The sequence below is a fragment of the Aquarana catesbeiana genome, linkage group LG04 (genome assembly GCF_042186555.1).
Source record: "Aquarana catesbeiana isolate 2022-GZ linkage group LG04, ASM4218655v1, whole genome shotgun sequence".
In the NCBI taxonomy this organism is placed as follows: Eukaryota; Metazoa; Chordata; class Amphibia; order Anura; family Ranidae; genus Aquarana; species Aquarana catesbeiana.
Genome location: NC_133327.1, coordinates 49,272,504 through 49,284,895, shown reverse-complemented (window position 1 = coordinate 49,284,895; position 12,392 = coordinate 49,272,504).

Below are 12,392 nucleotides of genomic sequence, written 5' to 3'. Positions count from 1 at the left end.
GCTTTCTGTTCTTGTATATAAAACATTGAAAGTGCTTTATTTATTTATTTTTTCCAAAAAATGGTTTTATTGAAGGAGATAATCCAGATTACAATATCGTCTTCTAACAGATAGGTAGTTCCATGAGAACAACATGGCATATGTTATAAATGTATGTAATACAACCTATGTATAGACATAAAATAACAACAAGAACAGTAAACAAAAAACAGTTCTTATGCCTAACATTCAAAGAGGATTTGTATAACCAGTTAAACCAAATGGAAGCTCATCTGTAATGGGGCTTATGAGGGGTAGTGTTAAGAACAGTTAGGAGTATCATTTTGTCTTATGTAGTAACAAGACTCATGGGGGGGGGTGGGAGGGGGTCTGTCGGGTTGCCGAAAGTGCTTTTTTTATATCTGTTTAATGGGTTCAAAAAATATCTGTTGATCTTTACAGAAATCTTGTAAACTGATAACTACCTGTGCCTGTACTGACTGTTATCAATTACATTGTTCTCCGAGGACTGCAGAACCTCATCCATGTATGCTATGGACAATAGGAGAAGAACAGGGTTCTGTTGTCCTGATAAAGGGGGGCAAGAGGGGCGAGTACATTCATCCTTGGTTAAGTAGTGTGTTACTGGTAGAATTACCATATAAAAAAAAAAGAAAAAAAAAGAGAACTAATGCGACCAGCACATCTATGGACTGGTAAGCTGCAAAATTGTTTTTCGGTTTAGTTACACTTTAAGTTACAATGCCCACTTACAATTATTGTTGTTTTGCATTTTTATCATTATATTCCTCTATACAAGTCATTGTGAAGGCATCTCAAGTGTGTCCAAAATTAATCTCAAACTGACCCAAAAGTGAACTCAAACTTAGCTCAGACTGATCTCAGATGTAATTTATTTTACAGCATTTGACTTACTTCTGAGTCTAAAGCCCACGTACATTATCCCTTAGGTGTATCAGTGCCCCACTGAGATAATGGATGCCTATGTATAAAAATAATAATAATAGTACTCTAAAAAAAAACAAGATACAATTTATAAAAAAAAAAAAAATCTCATTGAAAGCTGCTTACAATAACCATGATAACAATCCTGGCAGTTTTTTAAACCACAGGAAGCCTATGCGGATCCATTGTATGATGGCAATACCCCCTGCAGTGTGAATTTTGAATCAGCTACATACTGCATGTTACGGAACTACTTTGTGATGATATATTAATGCCGTTCAATATTGTGTGTTACTTTGTAGGGTAAAAAGTTAAACGATTTTAAATGTCAGCACCGCAGGTGTCACTAACTTCCAAATGAAAATCGTTCACGCACAAAACTAGTTGGGTAGTTTTTTGCAGGTTTGACAGTTCCTTGAAATCTGTTTGGGCTTAAGATGTGCCGCTATCAATGCCATTTGATGAGTGGTGAGGAGGTGATATGTTGCCCTTTCACTGCCTGGTTGAACCCTTAAAATGCCATTCGACTACGCCACAACTACATGCTTGCGGTGTTACAGGTTGAAAAAAAGACACAAGTCCATCTAGTTCAACCAACAGAAAAAATAAATATATAGAAGACCTCCATATACAGTACATAATCCTATATCCACAGTTAATCCAGGGGAAGGCAAAAATGCCCCCTAATGGTCCAATTAGCTCCAACGGGGGAAAATAAATTGCTTCCTGTGACAGGACGAGATGCTGTCACTGTGAAATTGGTGATTTAAAGGACACAGAGTGTGCACATTGGCTCAATGCAGGACTAGACCAGGGACATGCAGTCACAGGAGGCAGGTGAGGCAGCGTCATGAACAAAAAACATTGAGCTTCTTGGGTCGTAGCTCGGTGACCTGGAGTCATAGAGACCCCAAATTTGGGGGGTATGTAGCCTAAGTACTACCCCACCACTGGTAAAAATTGGGGCTCCTATGACCTATGGTTCCAGAGGTATGAGGCTCCTTGCATAGCCTGTCAGAAACTAAATACAGAGTGGCCACTTTAAATACAAGCTGACGGGGGCGTGGCCTGACGCATGGAGTGAGAGGACGTGCTGTACTTCAGCTCCCGGACACCTCGGCTCCCTAGGGCTTCTCTGCTTCAACACCGGCTATTCCTCCGGTCCTCATGGGGAAAGATAAGTACAGGGACCAGAAGGGAGTGGGGGGATCTAGGGCATTTTTTTACACGATCCTCAGCCGCGGCCCAGCGCCGGCCTGGATCCAAGATGGCGCCGGCACCTCCCTCCCCGGCCCGCTCTGAGTCAGCCCTGGACTCTCTGGCCGACTCCCAGGCTCCTCATCCTATCCCTGTGACACAGGATGGTTCCCCCCAACTCCCCAGAAGCCGCTCCATTAATTCCCTGGGTTCTGAGGATGGATGGGATCTAGAAACCCAGATGAGATCACTGCACAGTTACATGAGATCTCTTCCCACAAAGGCTGACTTTGAACAGTGTGTCCACCGCATAGAGAAAACATACAAGCAGGAGATCTCAGACCTTAAAAGAGACATTGGTGTACGTTTTGAGGATATAGAAGCCACCACAGAGGCCCTCCATACCATGGTGCAGACCCATGAGGAGATACTTAACTCCCACACAGTCATGATGCAACACCTAGCATACCAGCAGGATGACATCAAAAACAGAAATAGGCGTAACAATATTCGCATACGCGGTATACCCGAATCTGTTGAACCCAAGGATTTAAAGGCGGCGGCGACGGCCATTTTCAACCAGCTTTTACAATTACCCAAAGATAACCCCCTTGAGCTTGACCGGGTACACAGGACCTCAGGTCCCAGGAACTCTGATCCCTCATTTGTTCGCGACACGCTATGCAGAGTTCACTTCTATAACATCAAGGAATCCATTATGCGTGCCGCCAGCACTCAGGACTCCATCCTTTTCAATACCACCCCTGTGATGTTGCTGCCCTATCTTTCCCGCTTAACCCTTACTATGCGAAAAGCTTTAAAACCCCTCACACAGATACTTCAGTCACGTCAGCTGAAATATCAATGGCGCTTCCCCTTCCAGTTGCGGGTGCACCATGACGGTAAGACTGCCACTTTCCCCACGTTGGGTGACCTCCCCACATTTCTCAGCACCCTGGATCTGCCTCACGTTTCCATACCTGACTGGCCCTTCCATCCTTCTACATCAGGCCTGCCGTACATTCCGCGGTGGCAAAAACAAAGTCGCAAACACCGTCCTGGATCCTCTTCTCACACAGACCCTGACGATTGATGTCCTCTAGACCGGCTGGTCATCTATCTTTTTCTGTAGGAAAGCAGGAACACCTCCTGCGTCATCTTGGAACCCTTGAAGATTTACCTCTCCAAGACTTCCCTGGTGTTCTTCTCTCATCTACGTACCTTCCAGCTAGTTGTTGCTGTTAACATTTATACCCAGTTGGAAGGTTTTATCCTTTTTTTTCTACCCACGTTGGGTTTTTCCTTCGGAAGATACCAGGTTCCTCAGTCTAAAGCTAGAATAATGGACGCAAGTTATCCAAGGTAGAATTTACCCTGAATCATCAATCCCGCCTCTTGCTACTATTATTCTCCTCATCTGCCATGAAGTGCATCCAGCTCCTTCATGCTGGAGGTTTTTGCCGACTGACCTTAAACTTTCATTTTTTCCTTCTCCAGGGACATGTGCGCTTGTTTGCATATCTCTATTGCTCTCATGGCGAACACAACTGTTTCCAGTATCTCGTTAACTCATGTTTTCTCCCAATGTGATATTTTATTGTTTATACCTTTTACTCTTACTCATACAGCCCATTTTAATTACATATATTACCTGTCCTTTGGGTCCGGGGGCTCCGGGAGCTCTCCCATGCTAACCACTAACCCCCCCTTATTCGGTGGCTCATACTTGGCATCGTACCCTGGTTTATAGATGTTCCCCATTATACAGTTTTATGTATTTTGTTTTTTTACATTTTTGATTACATGGCACCACCTAGTGGTCTATTTTAGTACATTCAGTATATTGTCCTATATGCAATTGTCAGGGTCCCAGCTTCCTACCTCTGTTCTCAACAGAACATACAGCTTTACCACTCTGCTAGATATGGTTTCTGGGACTCTTTTTCTTTTTCTCTCTCTTTTCTCTCTTTCCCTGTCCTTTCCTGTTACTACCCTTCTGTTTTACATGTCTCCTTCTATTTGTTACCTTACCGCTCCCCTCTTGCCTCCTCCCCCCCTTCTCCTCCCCCTCTCCTGCTGGCTGGAACTGTCTCACGAGGGACTCTCGTTGTTTTATTTTCTTCCCCATTCCCAATACACCCTCCCTAAAATGACTGTTACTCCACCTCTTAATCTAGCTTCCTTCAATTGTAGAGGTTTTAACACCCCAGAGAAATGTAGCCAGATCCTCTATCACTTTCACAAACAAAGAACCAATATCCTCTTTCTACAGGAAACCAACTTCCGGTCTGGTTCAATTCCCACGATACGTAATCGTTACTACACTTCCTGGTTCCACAGTACCAACCCGACTGCTAAATCCAAAAGGGTTACTATCGCATTTCATAGGTCCTTTCACCCTGAAGTTCTTGACTCGTGTATTGATGATCATGGTCGTTTTGTGTTTCTCAAATTAAAATTTAATAATTTTCTTTTTACAGTTGCCAATATATACGCTCCTAACACTGACCAGGCTCAATTCCTATCATCCACTCTCACCAAACTAGCCTCTTTTGGAGGTCCCTGTGTTATCGTTGGAGGTGACTTCAATGTGGCTCTTTCCCCGTCTGCCAACACTTCTACAGGTAAGTCTTCCATAACCACGACCTCACTCTCACACATCAGGTCTCTTCTACATTCCCATCACTTAGTGGACGTGTGACGCATACACCATCCTGTAGACAGAGATTTCACCTACTTCTCCATAGCTCACAACTCATATAGTAGATTAGACTATTTCCTCATTTCCCAATCCCTCTTAGACACCCCACTACAAACCTCCTTGGGGCATGCCCTTTGGTCTGACCACTCTCCGGTTTACTTATCCTTTGCCCGACCCCCACAATCACGTAGAGGGAATTCTTGGCGTCTCAACGACAATCTTCTGTGAGGCTCAGTGTGTGTCGCTGAAGTTACTAAAGCGATCCAAAATTTTCAATCTGACCATACAGCGGATACCACCTCTCTACTTAATCAATGGGAGGCTCTGAAGTGTGTGGTCAGGGGTGTCCTTATACAAAATGGCTCTCGTCTGAAAAAAATTAGATCTGATGACATTTGGCACCTCCTGACCAGCATTTCGGATCTGGAATCCCTCCACAAACAAACTTTGGATCCCTCTACTTTTGTTACTCTTTCTAACTCTCGCCGTGATCTTCTCCAATTACTAGACTCCCACTCTCTCATAGCTAGGGACCGTGCCCGCAAATCTTATTACTCTATAGCTAACAAATGTGGTCAACACTTAGCATGGGTCATCCATCCCAGAGCGCCACGCCGTCCCATTCCCTTCATTACTAAGTCAGACCAGACCAAAGTCTTTGATTGCAAAGGCGTATCCACCTCATTTAAAGACTTCTATTCTTTAATTATATAACCTCCCGCAAACATCCCCGCCCAGTCCTGTGCCTCCCTCCCAGGATCCAATGCAGACATATATAATGGAGACAGTGTTGCCCATGATCGACCCCCAGGAGTCCGAAGATTTGGATGGTCCCCTGTTGGAGCCGGAATTCCTAGGCGTCATCAAGGGACTAAAGCCGGGCAAGTGCCCTGGCCCCGATGGCTACACCCCGAGGTTTTACAAAACCTTTGCGCCTTTGCTTGTTCCATTCCTAACCAGGGCCTTTAACTCCATTGATGACACTACGCTCCCCTCCAAAGAACTATTATCAGCTAATGTATCCATTTTACTGAAACCCAATAAAGAGCCCTTCCAATGCAGCAGTTATCGCCCCATCTCATTATTAAATATTGATCTTAAACGTTTTGCCAAAATCCTTGCTAATCGTCTGTCTCCCTCCCTCCCTGGGATCATACATAGAGATCAGGTTGGCTTTGTTCCGGGTAGGGAGGCACGGGACAATACTACCAAAACTATTCACCTCATCTCATATTCCCAACGACACCATCAACAGGTCTGCCTTCTCTCCTTTGACGCCAAGAAGGCATTCGACCGGGTCAACTGGCGCTTCTTGAAACTTTCACTTGAACAAATTGGGTTGGGATCCGCTTTTATTTCCAAAATTATGTCACTTTACTCTCACCCCTCTGCTTCGGTCTTGGTTAATGGTACCTCGTCAGCAGCGTTTGATATATCCAACGGGACTCGCCAGGGCTGCCCCCTTTCCCCCCTTCTTTTTGTCATCGAGATGGAGCATTTGGCATGCGCCATCCGCCAAAATGATTCCATACAAGGCATACACACGCCATCCGCACACCATAAGCTTTCATTGTATGCCAATGACTTACTCATTTATGCCCGCCAGCCCCATATAACCCTTCCTTCACTTTTCTTGGAATTCCAACGCTTTGGAAAGTTAAGTAATTTTAAACTTAATATCTCCAAGACTGAGGCCCTTAACATTTCTTTCCCTGCATCTACCATGTCCATACTCCAATCCAACTACTCATTTCATTGGCAGACCAAGGGCATCACCTACCTGGGAGTAATAATACCAGTTAACCTTTCCAATCTTTTTACACTAAACTATATTCCCCTTCTCTCCCATCTCCGTAAAGACTTAGCTTCCTGGGGGGACAAAACTATACCTTGGTTTGGACGCATTAATACCCTCAAGATGGACACTTTGCCCAAACTACTTTATCTATACCAGACCATACCGGTCATCATACCCAAATCCTTCTTCTCTACCCTGCGCTCTCTTTCCATCCACTTCTTGTGGAATAAAGGATTATCTAGAATCAAATTTAAACTACACACACGGCCAAAATTGCAAGGTGGTACAGGTTTACCGGATTTTGAGCTATATTACAAAGCTACATTAATGGCGCGTATCCTTGAATGGTTCCCACGACCCTTTCAAAAAGCCTCGGTTATGGTTGAACAGGATATGTCCCCCGTCGATCTAAGGGCTTTACTTTGGGGTTATAAGAGCAATTTACCGGCTCTGGCCAACTCTTCCCCCCTAACTACAGCTGCCCTTGTGCTCTGGTATAGGAGAGGACTTTGTGAGATCCTGTCTTCAGATCCATCCCCCTTATCACCACTTTTTGATAATCCAGCCTTTCCACAAGGTATAGGGGCTCATGCTCTAGGCTCTTTCCTCCACACCTCCTGGCCACAAGCTCACTCCTTCATTCATGCGGACAATGGAACTCCAAATATTCCAACGGGAAACCAGGACTGGCTCGCCTCCCTACACCTCACTACCTTCACCAAACACCTTTTCGGTTCCTCTCAGATTTATCGCCCTCTGACTGAATTTGAACACCTGGGCTCTCTTCAAGAATTACCTAGACATTTACTCTCACACATTTACAGCCTGATTCAAGCCCTCACACAAAATGACTTACCCACTTACACTAGAATGTGGTCGGCAGACTTGGGAAAGACCATCTCCAGAGCAGAATGGCAAACTGCATTCCATTTCGCACACAAGTCCTCAATCTCTTGTTATTCACAAGAGAAAAATGTTAAGGTTCTGTCAAGGTGGTACAGGGACCCCGCCACTCTACGGAAAATATTCCCCTCCACTCCATCTACCTGTTTCTACAGCAACAGGATCGTACCTTCATGTCTGGTGGGAGTGTGATCGGATACGACCCTTCTGGAAACAGGTATCCCAGGTTTATGAAAAAATGTATGACGATCCTTTGCAATTGACCGCTGAAATAGCTCTTCTCTCTATCCTACCAGGATCAATAACCTCTCAAAAACGCTGTCCCCTACGCTTCTTCCTGTCTGCGGCTCGACAACTCATACATCTTTTTTGGAAGACAACGACTACCCCCTCGTTAGCCCTTTGGACCTCCACCATGAATGATATTATGCGTATGGAGGAGATGTTGGCGCTAGACAATGATACCTACGATAAATTCACAATACTATGGTCGGTCTGGCGACGCTTCTCCTCAGACACGCTGGTTTCATTGCTCCCTGCCTCCCCGACTCCAGCTTCCTCCATAAATTTGAATGCCCTCTGATCCCTGATTCATTCTTGTAACCGACAAACTAGATTCCATCCTCTCCGTTTTTAGCCAGCAGACCCCCCCTTCCCCTCCAACCCTTTTCTTCTTCTTATCTTTCATCCTACTTCTCCCCCTTTGTCTCCTCTTTTTCCATCATACCATCTTGATGTTTGACATAACTTGTTTATATGATCTACTACTTTATAGCTGCCAGCTTTGCTGTGGGCGATAGCCATTTGGCACGCTGGTTGTCATTCTACAGTATTTTATTTTATGTCAACTGTATTATTTCCTTTTGTTACTTTATACCAATAAAAACATTTTCAACTCTAAAAGCTGACACACTCTGTTTGCAGCAGACTGAGAGGTTGAGCTCACAGTGCCTCTCACTTCTTGTCAGAGGCACTGAGCTCAATAAACAGCTTGGAGTCTTGGACCAATGGTAAAGTACCATTGGTCCCAGCTGTCCAATAAAATGCTGCAGTGGAGGCACGCCTCTCACTGCAGTGTCATAGAAGGGGCATGTGTCTAAAAGACAAATGCTCCCTTCCAGCCCAGCCCTCTTAACTACAAGGAAAAAACATGTGTTTATGTGTATAAAATTTACCCACAATCCCATGTTTTTCTCACACAGTTAAGAGGGAGAATGAGAATCTGCTGCCTGCTGAAAAGGTACTGTTGTATTCAAGCATACATTTATTTGCTATATGTTATAACATAATCATTTATTTATCTATTTACTATGAAATTACTGGTTGGAAGTTATAACTTCAAACTTCAGTAATTTGTCCGTTAAAGTGGAGGTCCGCCCAACAAAAAAAAATTAAAAGCCAGCAGCTACACATACTGCAGCTGCTGGCTTTTAACAATAGGACACTTACCTGTCCTGGAGTCCAGCGATGTCGGCACCACAGCTGATGTTTCCATCAGATGTCGGGTGCCGCCACCGCCATTGCGGGTAAGGGAACCTGGCAGTGCAGCCTTATGGCTTTACGCCGGGAACCCTACTGCGCTTGCACGAGGCCCCGCTCCTCTCTCCTACTGGCCCGGTGACAGGGGGAGGAGGAGGGAGCCGAGTGGTGATGTCATGGGCCATGGACTCCCAGAAGCGGGAACAGGATATATGTCAGACAGGTATCCTGTCCCCCTCCCCCCCGAAAGGTGGCAATTGTGATAAATGAGGGAAAGTTCCACTTTTGGGTGGAACTCCGCTTTAAGCCACCTGCTAGAGCAGTGGTCATTAACCCTGTCTTCAGGGCCCACTAACAGGCCAGGTTTGCAAAATAACTGAAATACATCACAGGTGATATCATTTGCTGCTCAGTGATTGCAGTATTCTAGTCTGCATCTCCCCAAGGTAATACATAAAACCTGGCCTGTTAGTGGGCCCTGAGGACAGGGTTGATGACCACTGTGCTAGAGTACAGATTTTGAAAATATAGTAAATTACCTTAAAAACAAAATCTAATAATTATTTGTATATTACTTATGGTAATTAACCCCTTGCCACCCAGGCCAATTCTGACACTCCTCTCCTACATGTAAAAATCATCATTTTTTTTGCTAGAAAATTACTCAGAACCCCCAAACATTATATATATTGTGTTAGCGGACACCCGATGGAATAAAATGGTGGTCGTTTCAACTTTTTATGTCACACTGTATTTGCGCAGCAATTTTTTTAAATGCTTTTTTTTTGGGGAAAAAAATCAGGTTTATGAATTAAAAAAAAAACAAAAACAACACTAACGCTAGCCCGATTTTTTTGTATAATGTGAAAGATGATGTTACACCGAGTAAATAGATACCTAACATGTCACACTTTAACCACTTACGGACGTATCGTTGTTGTGGCAGCAGCTAGCTGCCATAACCACGGTATCCACTTCCTCAGCGGGCGGTCCGCTTTCAGGTAAAAGTCGTCTCAGCAGCAGATTCGCCGTGAGATCACTTTTATCGGTGGCGGGAGAGGGCCCCCCTCTCGCCACGCTCTGGTGCCCTCTGGCACTTAGCAGAGCCGCTGGCAGCAGCGAAGGCGATCGGGTCCTTTCCCCTGCTAGGCATGGAGCTGAGTGAGGGGAAGATGGCCCCCACTCGGCTCCATACCATTGCAGGGCGGAAGCGACGTCAAAACGTCACTTCCACCCATAGCTCTTAAAGGGACATTTTTTTTTTAATTGCATTGTAGTATAAATATGAAATCTGAGGTCTTTTTGAACCCAGATTTCATATTTAAGAGGTCCTGTCATGCTTTTTTTTCAAGGGATGTTTACATTCCTTGTAATAGGAATAAAAGTGACACTTTTTTTTTAAGAACAGTGTAAAAAATAAAAAGTAAAATAAATAAGAAAAATAAATAAAACATTTTTTAAAGCGCCCCGTCCCGACGAGCTCACGTGCAGAAGCGAACACGTACGTGTGTAGCACTGCACAGCTTAGTCCACTGATTGCTTTTGTGTAAAGACTCTGCTCAGAATAATAGGAGGAAGATTAGAGTCCTTAAGTTGCTGGAGTATCCCACAGTTACCCTACTACTACTCAAGTTCAAGTTCTGCAATAAAGCATCAGAACAGCATACCCCTAGACTGTTCATTGAGCCAAAGGAGTGACTGTGTGCCTGGCTGTGGGGCAACTACTGGAAAATACCCTAGGGTACTACATCTACTTAAACCTCTGGTTGCCCATGTATAGCATATGTGTGGTGGTGGTGGTGGCAAACAGGGTGGGCTTAAAGCCCACACGCCATACATATGTGTCCATGGATGGCCGAGGTCTCCATGCTGAGAGTGTGTTTACTGCTCACCTCCAGCAAAGTGACCAAGCCGTTATAGACAACTCTCAGTCTCTAGCAATGGAACAGGCTCCTACAGGTCTCTAGCAATTTAAAAGTCCCTACAGGTCATCGCTTTAGAGTTAAAGTGGTTGTTACCACAAAGATGTAAATCACTGGCAGCCTCTCTATTATAACTAGTCATAACACATGTGACCACTTTGACAGCTGATCACAGTGGTCATGTGATCAACAGTTTGTCCCACGCTTGCGCATAAATACCCTCTAGCATAGTGGCCATGCTCATAGATAGCTCTCTGTCCGATCATGCAATCATGTGAGCACTGTGACAGCTAATCACAGTGGTCATGTTATCGACAGTCTGTCCCGACCCCCCCCCCCCCCACAGACAGTTAAAGGATTGTTCACACCATGTGCAGTGACCTCTGTTTTTCCACTCCATTGTTGTGTACATGTGCATTGTGTTAAAATGCAATCTAAATTTTAACACAATGCAAAGAAAATTTACACATCTAAATACAATGCAAAGCAACAGAAAATGAAGATATAAAAAATAAATTGACACGGATGACATTAAAACACATGCCAAAGTGAATAAAAACTCAAGATAACACAACGCGATGAGCGCAAAGGTGCATGCTAAATACAGATCAAATACCCTTGCATTTTTGATGCTTTGCATTGAGTTTTATGTGCAGTATGGTGTGAAAAGACCCTAACAATAGATGGTTAACCCTTCAAGTCCCAGGGATCTGAGTGGCTGCAAGGTGAATGTTCATTCTGCTCTACAGAAATGGCTGGCCCTATAAATAAGGTGGTTGCTTGGAGTGTAAAATCTGATCCATTTTCCTCTTGGCTGTTGATGGGATCAGGCTCTGACATGTTTGTAAGCCTGGAACAGACACAAGTATACCCAGCAGAGCACCCTAATTCCTATAAAGCTTTCTCGTACACTTCCAGGGTAGGAGAATTTATTTCAGAACAAACTTTAAAGAAAATTATGCTGACTAAATCCGGGATGAACATATCAGCCAGACTGTTAAAATAAAAAAGGACGTGTAAAAGTGCCAAGAATTTTTAGTTCAGGATTGGGAAAAATTACAAATGACTGAAGCATATGTTTCTATATGTATAGCATATAAATATACCGAACACATGTATATCATTTATGTTTTCCTTTTTTGCCGTTTTCACTATACACATTTTCTTCTGTTAGCAAGGAGAAATCAGAATAAAGCTCCTTACAGATGATGAGATAGCAGAACTATGAGAGTTATGGTGAGAGTGGATTGACCCTTTCCCTGCCAGAACTTGTTTTGTGTTTTTTTATTTTTTTTGCACACATATTTAAAAAATAATAATTTTAGGCCTGAAGATTACCTAAAACTTCTAAGCATTATATATTTTCTGAAAGCATACAGGAAAACTTGTCAAGTCTTAAAATTGTGTATTACAATAAAACAACAATGAACTTTTTAGTACCCTGTAT